The sequence below is a fragment of the Panthera onca genome, chromosome C2, assembly GCF_046562875.1.
Source record: "Panthera onca isolate mPanOnc1 chromosome C2, mPanOnc1 haplotype 2, whole genome shotgun sequence".
Taxonomy (NCBI): domain Eukaryota; kingdom Metazoa; phylum Chordata; class Mammalia; order Carnivora; family Felidae; genus Panthera; species Panthera onca.
In genome coordinates, this window is record NC_138347.1 from 60,753,600 (window position 1) to 60,768,088 (window position 14,489).

At 39.7% G+C, this 14,489-nt stretch overlaps 1 protein-coding gene across 49 annotated transcripts in view; it reads right to left on the reverse strand.

Moving 5' to 3' along the window:
• The window catches only part of ZBTB20 (zinc finger and BTB domain containing 20), a 785,665-nt gene that overhangs the window by 169,681 nt on the left and 601,495 nt on the right, over positions 1-14,489 (reverse strand). For all 49 annotated transcript variants that reach the window (XM_078453036.2, XM_060640810.3, XM_060640799.3 and 46 more), the window contains one exon: positions 11,789-11,828. The gene's annotated coding sequence lies outside the window, so the exon portion shown is untranslated. The remainder of the gene's footprint in view (positions 1-11,788; positions 11,829-14,489) is intronic.

A 14,489-nucleotide genomic window follows, 5' to 3' on the forward strand; every position in this document is an offset into this window, starting at 1 on the left:
AATTTTTCCCAGTTAAGTTTTTTTTTTCTACCACAGTGATTTTTATTTTCATGTAATTACAATTTAATATATTTTCTTTAAGTTTTTAGGCTTTGGTTTCATGCCTGGAAAAAGCATCCCATACCCTCAACATGAAAATATTCACTTATATGCAAAAAGCACAAAAATTGGCATTTGCCAAATTAGTGAAGATGCAGGGAAATGGGAAGTGTCTTTTTTCATTGGTGGAGGTATAACTTGATACATATGTACTGGAGGACAGTTTAGCAATAGATAAATTTTACTTTCATAGTTCCACTACTAGAAATTTATCCAAAGTAGATAATCAGGACAGGGCTTTTTAAAAATGTATGTGTGTATAAAGACAGTTATTGTAGCATTGTTTAGTTAGACAAAAAGTCCAAATATCCTAAATGTCCATCAATAGGTGATTGACTAAATAAATTATCCATAGAGTACAATGTAGCTATCAAAAAGATAATGTAGATGTATATTTATGAAATGAAAAATGCTTATTACAATGTTGAGTAAAAAAGCAGATTAGAGAGTAAGCAGCTCTTCCTTTCATTTTGGAAAGAAAAAGACAAAGAGAAAGAAAAAGAGACAGATGAATCGGTAAGTATGGAAATGTATTTCCTAAAGCGTTAATCATGGTTGTCTTTGTGGAGTGAGATTTTGAATGAATTTTATGTTCTTCATTGTATATCATCATTGTAACAAATGCAAACAAAACTAAGTGTATACTCTAGAACTAAAAATCAGAATTTTATTTTGAGGGTAAGAGAGCTTATATAAACCCTGTAACAGCTACTTAAAAATTCAAATATGAGTTTGATAGTCATTAGTGATTAGTGTCTCTCTTAAAAGGATGACATCATTGCCTCTCCACTCTCTTGATCGGTGACATCAGTGCCTGCCTCAACATTCCTTCGAGTTGGACAATTCCAGGTGATACACTGTAGTTCTTGCCAGATAGGACTTTAAAACTGAAATACTGGAAATAACCCAAATATCTATATTGATGGCACAGCTCAGTAAATTCCAGGGGGTTGCATGATTGATAAAAAAACTATTCGGATATTACAGTGGCATTTATAAAGAGTTTGTAATTACACCAGGAAGCACTTATATAATATTTAACTAAAAATGAGATACAACTCTACACATACAATGTATGCCCAATTATGTTAAAATCCAGAGAAGAGACTAGAAGGTGATCTGAAAAATTATTAATAATAGTTGTTTCTGTATAGTGGCATTATAGATATTTTCTCTATACTCTATACTTTCTTAATATTTTACAGTATGTGTGAATTGTAGAGTCATGAAAGAAGTAAATATTAAAAAAATACAGCTGCTTTGCTCAACAGCTGCCAAATTCTACCCCAGATGTAGCTGCAATTTAGTTTTGAGTCAAATGGCCCTAATGTCATTTCCTAGAGGAATCTAGCTAGCATAATGGAATGTGTTCAAATAAAGGAAAACTACCATTGCTACCACCTCTTTCTGTTACCATTTTATAATGCTCAGAATAAATCTGAGTAAGGAACCCTACTTCTACTGGAAATTAGGAATTTCCACATTCTCCAGTTCATGTCTTAGGTTGCCAGAAGCTGGATTTAATTATTCTCTAGTACTCTGGTATGTCTCCAGGTTTGGAAGCTGCTTTGGGGAGGCTGTGGATGTAGGCCACCACTAGAAACGGAGGCTCAATTATTCATTTTGAATGGGGGTTCCTCTGAAAAACAGGATGGGCTGTTAATATAAGATCTTCTGTAGTTAGTTTCCTTTCCTTCACTACCTTCCCTCCTCCTTCCTTCCCTTTTTCTTCTCTTCCTCCTCTTGCCTACCCACTCTTCCTCTCTCTCTCCCTCTTTTAAATAAATAGCCTTTCTGTACAGTTAGATGCCAGTTCTTAACATTTAGAGAAAATTCACACAGTACTAACATCACACTTCAAATAGATCATCTAATTGTTCCTAAATGATCATATTTTAGCAAAATGATGATGGGAGAAGTCAGAATTGTCACTCACATGTTTATGATGCATGTTAGAGGCTTGGCAATAAGGCAGGCAGTAGATATTTTTTGAGAAAGCAAGAAAGTAACTAGGTAATGCCAGGGTGGGAGGAAGGAGCAGCCAGAAGAAAGAAGGAATGACATGGGTTTCTGTGTCTTTTGATAAAAGTTATCTAACCATGTGTTCCTGGACTTTTGGACCAAATGGCAACCTCCAAACTTCCCTACACTATGAGCTATTTTAGGGCAGGGAATTGTGCCTTATTCACCTCTGTTTTTTTTCTGTATGCAATACAGTGCTTCGTGTAATGTAGATGCTCCCTAGATACTTGGAGAACTGAACTGAGCCTTTTTCCTGCCCTTTTATTTTGGCCTCAGCTAGAAAGAAAGAAAGAAAGAAAGAAAGAAAGAAAGAAAGAAAGAGAAGGAGGGAGGGAGGAAGGAAGGAAGGAAGGAAGGAAGGAAGGAAGGAAGGAAGGAAGGAAGAAGGAAGGAAGGAAGAAAGGAAGAAAGAGAGAAAGAAACTAAAACCCCTAAATCTTTACACACGTACTGGGTAAAACCCCATTTGAATTTGAACTCAGGTACTCATCTCTCTACACTGCCACTTTGGTCAATGAATTGCTGGAGAAAATCACCCAAGACAGATGGATATCAATATTAACCCTCCAGACTCACCTAGGCCTTCCATATTGCCAAGGAGAATGCTCCTAGGTTGCTCTGGTCAACTTAGTGTCCCATTTGTCCCAAGAACTATTTTAAACTTTCACTTTCCTCAAATCTCCACCTCACTTATTCTTAGCAGGACCCTGACCCCCAGGAGCTATCATTTGAGAAACCACTCAGCCTCTCAGTATGTGGCACACATCTGCCCCCATCCTTTCCTTTTTCTTTCTTTAGCGGTAGAAGAGATGTGCGTCCTCCCATCCCTCATTTATGCTCAGGATTCCATGTCTCTAGGCTTACCAGGAATCTTACATTACTAATCATCCCAACCTCTTCTCCCTTCCATAAACTGAATCTCTCCTCTCTACTGTATGCTTCCCATATGCATACAAAAATACCAATATTTCCATTTTTCTCTAATCTTCTGACTTCACTGTCTCCTTCCCAAAGCATGACTCTAGCTCATTTTCCTTTATAGTAAAGCTTCTAAGAATTATCCACATTTGCTCTCTATTTCTTTACCTCTCACTCTTTCCCCATACCATTACAAACAGGTTATTGCTTCTACCACTTCAACAAAACAGCTTTTGCCAGAGTCAACAGCAACCTCCACATTAACATACTAAATGCAATTTTCAGTCTCTGACTGACTTCTCAGCAGCATGTCTTACTACAGACCACCCTGTTCAAAATGCTCTCTTCTCTTGACGTGTGTGCCAATGTTTTCTGGTTTTCCTACTATCTCCTTAGCTGTTCCTTCCGAGAGTGTTTCACAGCCTCATTTTTTTTCTACCCGCTGATTAAATATTAAGAGTTCTTCAAGTCTTGGTTTGGGCTTTCTTCTCTATGGAACCCTGTTTCCTAGGCAGTATCATCCCTGCCGACAGCCTTATTTGCTTTCACTCTACTTCTAATATCCAATTGTGTATATTAACCTGCCTATTCAATATGCTCAGTTATCTTTACCAGAAATGCCTCACACTAGATATCTCAAAAACAGACCGTGTAATCTTCCCTCAATTCCCATTCTCCTTTGGTATTTCACATAACTGTGAGTGGCACCAACCTCCATACAGTTTTATGAGCATAAACCAGTAGTCACGGTTGCTCTTTCTCTCTCCTCCATCTCCCATATCCAGCCCATGAGAACATCCTGTATGTCTTGCTTCTGTATTATCTCTTGGTTCCATTTATTTTTCTTCCATTCCCAGTAATTGCTCTAGTCTATCTCTTGTCTGTTATACTATAATAGCCTCCTTATTTTTGCTCCTGTGAAACCATTCACAACGATGGACTAGTTTGAGCTTTTTTGTTTTTAAATTTTAATTTTACGATTATTGCAGATTAATATGCAGTTGTAAGAGATAATACAGAGAGATCTGGTATACCCTTTACCCAGTCTCACCCAATAGCGACATCTTACATAACTATAGTACAATATCACAATCAGGAGATTGACCTTGGTTTTATAATGGTACAATCTACCCATCTTATTCAGATTTCACCAGTTTTATATGCACTTCGAGTGTGTTTAGTTCAGTGCAACTGTATCTCTTATGTAGTTTTGCATGATCACCACTATAGTGGAGATACAGAATAGTGCCATCGTGAGGCTATCTTGTGCTACCTTTTGACAGCCATTGGCAGCTCCATCTCTTCCCCACTCCTTAACCTTTGCCAACCACTAATCTGTTCTCCATCTTTATAGTTTTGTTGTTTTAAGGATGCCATATAAATAGAATCATAAAGTATAGAATCATAAAGTATATAATAAAAAAAAGATTGGCTTTTTTTCACTCAGCATCATACCTTTGTGATTAATCCAAGTTGTTGTATGTATCAAGGGATACCCTTTAATGCTAAGTAGTATTCCATGGTATGGATATACCACTGTTTGTTGAAACACTTGCTCATTGAAGGTAATTTGGGTTGTTTCCAGTCTGGGGATATTATGAATAAAGCTGTTACAAACATTCGTGTACAGGTTGTTGTGTGGATGTTTCCATCTGTCTGCAATAAATGTGCAAGAGTAGCACAATCATTTTAGAATACAAAATTGGGGCTCCTGGGTGGCAATTAAGCATCTGACTCTTGATCTCAGCTCAGGTCATGATCTCACAGTTTGTGAAACAGCCCCACGTTGGGCTCGGCACTGACAGCATGGAGCCTGCTTGGGACTCTCTCTCTCTCTGCCCCTCCCCTGCTTTCTCTATCAAAATAAATAAATAAACTTAAAAAATAGAATATAAATTGATCATGGCACATTCCTTCTTAAGTTTTCTTTTTCTTAGGGAGGTCTTTAATACAGCCTACAAAGATGCTGACATCCTTATATGTCTTTTCAACCTCAGCCTGAGCTGCTCTTCCCTTCATTCTCTCTATACAGCTCTATTTGATGCCTTCACCTATGCTGTGCCCTCTCCTTGGAAACCTCTACCACCACCTAATCTCACTTCTTGTTTTTCATCTTCAGATGGTAGCTCAAATGTCACTTACCAGGGAAGGTCCTTGTGAACTCCTAGACTCACTTAGATTCCCCTCTTCTATTTGCTCTTAGAGCCCCTGGAACTTATATTTCATAGGGGCAAGCACAGTTTGTAATTACAAGTTCTTTTGTGTGACCATTTGATTAGCATGCCTTCCATCCCCTAGACTGTAAGTCGAGTAGGGCAGCGGCCATATCTGTTTTGCTTTCCATTATCTTCAGCATTTAGTAGACATTCACTTTGTGTTTGATCAAATTTGGCCAAGGACTTTAAGACAGATAGTCTTGTATTCAAATTCTATCTTTATCACTCACTAGGCATTCTTGAAAAAAATTACTCAAACATGCTAAATCTCTGTTTCATCTTCAAAATTAGGATCACAATAGCATCTACCTAATGACTAGCTCTAAAGGTTAAATCAGGTAGCTGTTAAGAGTATTTTGTCCAGTGCCTAAAATAAGTCAAGCACTCAACACATGCTAATTCTTACTGTGATTATTAGTTTAACTAAAGACAAGATTTTTCTATATTTTTTCCCAATGAGGTTTTAGTCCATTATCTTAATTTCTTGCCTGTGTCCTGGGGTTCTGATTCAGGTAACTTTGAGACTCTAAAAAGAAACCCTCAGTTTAGATCTCCAATAATCCTATGGCTACAGGCTCCAACCCAAGGCATGTCTCCTTAGATGGTACCTTTTTGGCTATGGTTCACATTTTCATCTCAATCAGTACTTCCTTCTCTTGCTTTCCAGACCGTGCATCAGGGGGCTGGCTGGAATGCCTCTTCCCAACTCCTAGTGTTCAGAAGGAAGTTTTCTGAACATAACTTGTCTCTGCCTCATTCCTTACAGTTCCCCATGGAGGTGAATCATCTTGTGGATAAGATTGCTCTTGCTCCATGTCTCTTAATTAGGTGAACTGAGATTGAGGTTTGTAACAGCAGGAGTTTAGCCTCTTTCTCTTTCTTTTCCTACAATGGGAGTTAGTAACCTGGAAGAGCATTGATCTTATGCTGATTCAATTTTCCTTTGGGAGGGCTTTTTCAAAGTATAGATAGAAGGGAAGGGAGTCAATGAGCCCATTTTACCTCTCATCCATCCTACATCTTTCAACCAAGCCTTACCAAAAATTTTTGGTCCCTAGGTTATAAGTTCTTTTGTCTTATTTTTCAATGGGTTTAGAACTTGAGTGGGAAAGAGCCGTGCCATTTATTGGACCCATTCAAAGATTCCAAAACTTAGGTTTATTCTTTTGTTTGAAATATCATTTTTTTTTGCTCTTCATCATTTTTTTTTATTCTAGCCATTTTTCAAGACCCAGCTAAATCATATTTTACATGAAACTTTCCAACCCTCAAGGCTCTCTTTCATGAATGAAATCCTATAGTACTTACTGGACTGTATCATTTGTTTTGGAACTGTCACTTATTGTCTTATATGCATATGGAATACTCAACAGTATAACTTCTTTTGCTAATCCAATTTTGAGTTCCTTAAGAGCAAGCAAGGGCAATGTCTTAGATTTATGTTTTAACCCCATACTAAACACAATTCTTTGTATTTAGTAAGTGCTTAATAATATCTCACAGGATGATTGTGCTTCATTGAAGCTGGCCCACTGACCAAGCTGTGGTTTGAAGGATCAAGTTACAATTAATATGGGTTAGTGGCTGGATAGTTTCTGAAGGGGTGGTCGCAGTGGCTAAAGGGGGGAAAAAGGTTAATATGAGTATGTCCCTGAGATGTGTATCAGCACAAGTCTGGATACATATAGGTAGTGAAGCTTAATCTTGTTATGTGTTGAGTTTTCATCTTGATAATATATTCCCCTATTTTCCTTTATGAAAAACATAGTATACTCATGGTCTGATAGGTAGAAGGCTAAGAGAAACGCAAGCAGAGGGAAGCAATGCTCCTAGGTGTGGTAGGCTGGTCTGTAGTGTGTTTTGATTCTCTGAATTAGTTAAAAGATTGAAAAAAAAACTGCCACTACTACCTCAGGAAAAAAAAATTAGAAGGAAGGGTCCTGAAAATGGTATCTGAGCAATGAAAGACAGTGAATATTTTAAAGATCACTGAATTTAATTTATTCAACCAAAATGCATAAAAGTACAGGTGGGAACATTATTTATGCAGGTATATGCAAATCACTTTATAAAATAGGCAAAGCCCTTCTGCTTTTTATAAGTTGCCAAGGTGGTTCCTGATATTTTAAAAGCTATGCACCTTTAATGTAATTTCCTAAGAGTTGGAATCCCTCTGTCGGAATCACAGTCATTGTCAGAGTGAGTATGTATATTTTTCTTTCCTCTGGGACTTCTACAAGGCTCTCATAACCATCACAAAAAGGGTGGTTTCCACAGAGATATGACTGGAAAAATCTCTTGGAAGTCACTGAGGAGCAAGTCACAATCTTCAAAGCAGAGAACAGGGCCTTTGAAAACATGAACCCATCTGACCTCTTGAATTTAGTACAGTGAATTCCTGAGCTCTGAAACATGGGGCCCGGCTGTGCATGCCATATTGGTGCTATAAGACTGGCAGTAGGTTGGCTGTGGCATGGTCTATTTCAAACTCCTTCACAGTGCCCAGTGTTGCATGTTCCCAGATGACATTTGGTTGGCAGAAGCTGGGCTTCCAAAGCTGGCAGTCTGGAATGCAGCCCACTATGTTTTGACAAACACATAATTGACCATCTGATCACCAGCCTACAGTCTACACTCAGGTCACTGGGGGGACCTGGGCTTTCAATAGGTCCCTACTCCTCATCTTGTTCATCTTCTCAAACCTTTCTCCAGAAAGCAATATAGAGAAGACTTAAACACACCCACACATACCCTCCCATTTGCAAAGAGAACATGGTCCATGAAACATAAGCTGTTGAAAATTTCCTTTAAATTGTCCTGGCAGCCCAAAGTGAACAAGAGAAAAGCACATTTATGGTGAACTCTAATTCAGAAAGAAGGAAGAGACATACCGAACTGTTTCAACACCAGCAGTATATATGTTGCCATTCAGTTCAATGGCTTGGAACTTCTTAGAAAAGGACAGTATAGACAAATGATAGGAAGTTGGGTATTGCTTGGCTGTAGGGGGACATTACTGAGAAATTGTTTCATTTTCAGGTGAAAGAAGGGAAAAGCGGGACACTGGAAATGGCTTCTTCCTTATCTGCCTGACACTCCCCCAAATTTACTATGGAAAAAGAGTCACACATCTCTGGAGACCAGCAGGCAGCATCTCAGAGTGAGGTCAGATTCAAATTCAGGTCTCCTTTGGAGCTCCTGTAAAGAGTGTTTTGGCCTGAAATTTGGCCCCACATAACACATCAACCTTTCTCCTAGAAGGCAGGGACTGTGCACTGGGCCAAGATATGCTGGCATCATGCAGATGTCAGTGTCTATGTCAACACTACCAGATAGCCTCTCTTCTTCGCTCCCACCCCCACTGTACAGTCCGGGCCCTTTGTTTTCACTTGTGACCCGGTCTCCCTTTTCCCAATCAACCATCTCTACATAGCCAGAGCACTCTTTGCTTAAAATTCTTCAAAGCCTCTTCAAGCCTGCAGCATCACATCTAAACTCCCCTGCATGGCTGACAAGACCCTCCGCAATCTGCCTCCTATCCACTTTCCAGCCTCATCTCCCAGGCTCCCCTTTCAACCACCATGTTCCGGCCATACTAAGCTGCTGTCCTCTGGAGCAGGCTGCTGCTCGACACTCTTGACTTTGTAAATGCTCTTGCTTTTTTCGTGACTGTGATGCCCTTTTCTTTTCCTTCCCCTACACTGACTTGGCAAACTGCAATTCATTCTGTAGACTTTTAGATCCAGCTTGCAAGTGGGCACTCCTTTCTCTTTGCTCCTTGTTACACCTTTGTACCATCTCCTTGCTCCTCTTGTTATATCTGGTTTATGCCTCCATTCCAGTGTCCATCACATGCTGTAGCCTTTATTTACTATTTATCACCCCTACCAGACCGTGAGATTCTTAGCAATAGGGAGCATTTCTTATTTATCTTGGAGTTCCAGGAATGACGCACAATAACTAGCTTTCCATAAATGTTTGTTGACTGAAAACTGAATAAAGAGCTGTGCATGATAATTAATCAAAATGAAGCCAAGCAGTAGCGTTAGCCTCTATAAGCTAAGCATGGAGCCTATTAGCAATCTAAGGAAGGCAGAAGATCGCAGCAGTAAGGCACTTTCTGGCAGTTCTCACAGGGTGAAAGGAAGAATGAGGGATAGAGAGTGTGATGGAGGAATGTCTTGTTAGCAGAGAATGCCACTGAGGCAGTGAATTTGCAGCCTTTTCAACACGGGAGTTTTCAATACCGGAAGGTTTTGTTCTGAGAATGAATCTGAGTCTGAATCGTGGAGAGGTCTAATTTATAATAACCTGGTTTCTCAAATAGGCTCAGTCTGTGCTACCTGCTTCCAGGCAGCGTGGCAGGTTACGGCAGGCTCCTCTTTGTTTCTGCTAAAGAGTAACGGAATAGAAAACTCTTGGGGGGGAACATCTGGAAGCTGTTCAGTTCCCATTGAAATCTGTGTCAAATCCGGATTGGGACTTTGGACTAAATGCAGTGCCAGGGAGAGAAGGCAGCATTCTGCACCTGTCTGGAGAAGGCCATTGAAGAGGCACTAGGAGCTAGAAGCGCTGGGGAGATAATGTTCTGATCTGTTCCCAGGAACTTTTCTTTTCCCTTTGATAGGTATCTGGGGCACCACCCCTGGAGCCATCAGCTGTGTCTGTGGGGCACTTGAGGACAGCAGGGCTATCACAGGCCCTGTCACCCTTGAAAGAAAAGCAGCCTTGGGATTTGGAACAACCCAAGCAAGCATGAAGCCTGGCCCAGGGGTGGGACAAGGTTAGGGGGTACAGGAGTGGGCTATCAGCCCCATTACAGGTCATTCTCCCAGCTTTCTTTATCTCTGGTTAAAAATTAGGATCTCTCTAGAAGCTGCCTGATTAATGGTGGAGGTATCATAGAATCAGTTTCACATTTTCCTATGAGCCAGAAACAGCCTTTCAATTACATTTTTATCTCAAAGGTCTCCCCCTCGATTTCTAATCTGTGACACAGGTCTCCAGTCCCCTGTACTGCTTGTGTCTGAGGCTTGCCCTACGGTGCTGACGTCATAATAGCTGAGCCGTGCGGGCAGGAGTGCACTGTGCTGACTCATCCCCAGTGATGTGAGGATTAATGCCTTGTCTAACACGGAGCTATTCTGTGAACTGTTTTTACACAAAAGAACTGTAACAAAAATGATTTGCCAGTCAGAGGACTAGAAATATGCAGTGCTAGGTAACTGAAGGAGGGACACGGAAACACAAAGTGGTAACCAGAAGCATGTACATTCACACCCTCCAAAGCATTGACAGACCCGCTCTATCAACATGGAGAATAAGGAATAACAAGACCTGTCAGGGACAGGGAGGATCCGGCCCTGCTATATAAATGCATTACACACAGCACCCGTCGTCCTTGGGGAGTTTCACCAATCTCCTTTCTCTGTCAAACGGCTGTCACTTTGGACTTTAGTCTTAGTGTCCGTCCTTGGGGGGGATTCTGCTCCCTTAAGTGTATCTGCAACATGCCTCTAGGAATGTTAGTGGAAGCCACACATGTGCAAGAGAGCCATGGGACCCCCTTTCTGTGCAAATGAGGACCACACAAGAAACACCTCGGAGAAGTCAGTGAGGCAGGACAGAATGTTGTGAATCAGGGACAGTGTTCACCAGAGAGGGAGAAGCAGCTGGGAAGATCTGATGCTTATTTATCACAGAAGGTGACTGCCACCACCTGTAGCGTGTCTTGGGCAGTGTCTCATGCAGTGGGTGACTATGATTATTTGGGTTCACTGCCACAGAATCTCTTTCAAGCAGCCCAAGGTAAAAACTTATCCAACACATTCGATGCAGCCTGATTTGGGCTTTAAATAATAAATGTTCTCTCTTTTCATCTGAAATCAAGTTTTCTCTCTTGTTTTTTCTCCTTTTTCAAATGACTCCCCACCTTTTTTGAAAAAGGATGGTACCTTCTATAAACCTCTCGGCAGATGTAATCCTGGCTTTCTCTCTCTTTTTGTTCCCCCTGGACTTGTGATTACACACACAACTTTAGCCTAAATGGGTCAAGCCTTATAGTTCACTCTTGCACTTCTTAGTAAAAGGGTATGGAAATTTTGTCCATAAATGAAAGATGTGATGTAGAAGTTGAAATTAAAAACTACGGGATGTAGACATGGGTATATAGCTGATGAATAAATAATTGCCCATTGATTGACAGTGGAGCAAAAGCCCAACTATTGCTGATATCTGACTGAAGAATGCAGGCTATGGTTTAGAGGAGCAGTGACTTCTGCAAACAGCAGCTGCCGCTGAGAAAAATGCAGTCTTTATGCAGTCCAACGTCCAGGCCCTGGGCTTTCCAGCTCCCTCATGGATGGCAACTACTACCAGCATCAACAGCATCAATTTCAAACCCAAAGTAAGCTAATACATAGTGAAGAAGCGCTGGAAACCACAACAAAGTCAACCAGAAACCATGCCAATAAAGATCTGAATTTCCCAAATATGACACTTTATGGAAAAGTAAAGAAACCACTTTTACTTACAGAAAGAGAAGGGGCAGGCCACAGACTGATGGTCAAGGAACTGAAAAACAAAAACAAGGAATTAAAAATAAACCCAGTGAGGGGAAGGAGAACGAATCTAAGTTGTAGACAGAACTGGTTGCTCCTAAGGGTTAACAGTAGGAACCTGTTTTATTACCTGGAGCCCAAGGAAAAAGAGATCCAGCCCCATACAATTTTCCAAAGGCCATGACCTCCTGCTAGATGACCAACACAGCACTCCAGCACATGGCATGCCAACCTCCTTCTTTGCTAACTTCATTCTGATCTGAATGGTGTGAGTACTTTCTAGAGCTGTGCTCCTCAGTAGCCACTACCTATACTTATCTATTTGAATTAGTTAAAATTTAGTAAAAAACTAAATGGTTAATTCCTGGTCACACTAGCCACATTTCAAGTGCTCAATAGCCACCTGTGGCTGGTGGCTGCCTTCTAGGGAGAACATTTCTATCACTCCATAAATATCTATTGGGCAGCACTGATGAGAATAGGTAACGGCCATCCCGCATAGCACAGGGCAAATCTTAGATAATTTTGACAAAGATGAATGAAACTGATTAATGTTGGCTCTTTTAAGGGTAAATACAGTATGTTTAATGCGCAGAAGACCCTCTGGACAAATTCAACATGTACGTGTATCATTGGCCCTCAACTGAGGACTCGGTGTAATGTTGCCTCTTGTCGGCTTGGTGTCCACTGAGGACCATATACTGCCTGATCTGCCCCTTCTCTCCAGCCTAGGAATGTCCCCGCTGACAAAATGATTTTAAATGAAAGCATCTGTCTCCCAAAACACATCTCTAAGGATGAAAACCTCAGGTTTGCGGGGAGTTGATCTTAACAGTTCCTCCATCTGTATTTCAAATCAGATAATTCTCCTTTGTCATCTTCAACTCACAAGCCAAATGAGCTATGATGGGACTGGCCTGCTCACACTACTGTTTTGACAGCTTCTCTTATGGAAAAATAAAACTGAAGTAACAGAAGATCCATGAGAAATTAAAAAACCAAACAGGGATACTGAAAAAAACAAAGCAGGTCTCCCCACCCACACCCACTCAAATATATCAAGGATTTAACATATGCTGATTGAACTCTTTCCTCTCTGACACCATGATTTTAACCACTTATATATAAGGCCTCTAAAAATATGCAAAACAAATTATACTAAAAGAGATCAAGTACAGAGATATGATTATATAGTTTGGCGTAGAATAAGGCTAAAAGCAAAAACAAACAAACAAACAAACAAACAAACAAAAAAAACCAAAACAGAACAACAACAACAACAACAACAAACACCCCTGTCAATTAAAGAGATTTCACTTCTCAACAAGTTTTCTAGACAGGTGCACTATCATAGAGATTCCTCCAAAGAAAAAGTTTCCTCTTTATGGCTGAGGTGAAACCCTGTACATGCACATGTAAGTGTGAAGGATGGTGTTCGCCTTCTTGAATAAGAAGAGTTAAGATGAAAATCTGCAGCCTAGATCATAATGTATGCTAACACGAGAGAGGCTGGGAGTCTCCAATGCTTTCAAATTATTTCACAAAATTGATGAGTTTAGTGAAAACTTTAAGCAAGACAATTAGATTATGTATGATTCATTGGAAGTACATACAAACTTGAAATATATATAAAGATTGACTAGTCTTCAAAGACTTTAAAGTTCTAAGTTTTGCTAAGTTCTAGTCTCTTCTATAAGCCAAAATCCTAGACCATAGCACTAGTCTATTTTTTAAATCTCCTTCCTTCCTTCCTTCCTTCCTTCCTTCCTTCCTTCCTTCCTTCTTTCTTTCTTTCCTTCCCCTCTTCTTTCCTTCCTCCCTCCCCCCTCCCTTCTTCCCTTCCTCCCATCCTTCCTTCTTTCCTTCCTCCTTCCCCCCTTCCTTCCTTTCATGCTTCCCTCCCAACTTTTTTGAGCTTGTTTTTTTTCCTCAGCCTTTGAGAAAAAGGAGAAAGATGATTAGTGGTTATCTATGAAATATACTCACTTATCATTTCTCTCTTGCACATTTAAACCCAATAACTCTCAATAATACATTGTGCTTTTTAAAAACTATACTTAGCATTTATGTTCTTATATCTAAGCACATAGGTTTCCTTTTCAAATTCCAAGGAGCATTTATTCATAAAGTTAATCAGTCAAAATTAAATTTTTGATGTGATCAAAAGAGATCAATATAAATTGTACCCAGATTGACTAATACATCCAAGGTCTGGAATGAAGAAGAAATATCTTTCCTGGATGTTAAGTGACACACAGGCTGTCAATGACAGGAATCCAAGATGGAAAGAAAAATCAGTGTGTATGTCACAGTCTAAGACAAATTAAAGCCAAGTTAAATTGGAGATTTTATTGGATATAATTGTTGTCTTTATATATTAATGAAAAACAATAATACCTATCCAAAATTTAATATTAAGGCAAAAAATTTAATCTCAGAGCTCTTATATAATTTATAAATGTTCATAAACGTCAAAAGGCCCCTACTTCTTGATTGAATTACAATCTGCAATTTTGAGAATATGTATTAATCTACATAGGTTTATTTCTGTTCAATTCAAATTGTTATTTTATTGATAATGTGCCCTTTCTGCCTAAGTGATATTTACCTTATACGTCTGTAAGTTGTTTTCATCTGAAATGCAAAGAATTATCTATAATAGTTTTGCATATGA